Here is a 625-nt window from a genome sequence, read left to right on the forward strand (position 1 = left end):
AAAATAACCTTCAATAATTTTTTAATTATTAAATTATAATTTTATCAAAATTTTTGTTAACAATTATTTTTATATTTTATTATTAATTTTTTTAATATCAATATATATTATTCTAATATTAGATAAAAAAATATTACCACTGTTAATATGTATAACCATTAATATATATTAATATCGAAAAATAATTTTACTAAGATTTTTTTTTATTTATAATTATGAAATTAGATATCTAAGTGTAAAATATTTAAAATTTAGGATCTAAAATTTAAAATGATATAATAAAAATTTAATCATTAAAATTTACATTAGATGAATTGGCTAACCCTAAACCTACCACTAATTATAAGACCCCAAAAACCCTTGTCTTAAGAATTGGCTTAGCAACATTAGATAAATTTCTAGTTCTCTTGGTGCAATTATGGTACCAGAATATAAATTATTGTATAATTTAATAAATTGCATTCGCACCATCAAAAAAATTTAACTCTATTAAAATTTGTAATTATAATAGTTGTGTATTATATTTATTATTAAAATTTTTTTAAAATATAATATTTAATTTATTATTGATATAAAAAATATATAATAAAAATAAAAAGTATATTAAATTTTATTTGTTATGTGT

Source organism: Arachis duranensis, chromosome 7 (genome assembly GCF_000817695.3).
Source record: "Arachis duranensis cultivar V14167 chromosome 7, aradu.V14167.gnm2.J7QH, whole genome shotgun sequence".
Taxonomy (NCBI): domain Eukaryota; kingdom Viridiplantae; phylum Streptophyta; class Magnoliopsida; order Fabales; family Fabaceae; genus Arachis; species Arachis duranensis.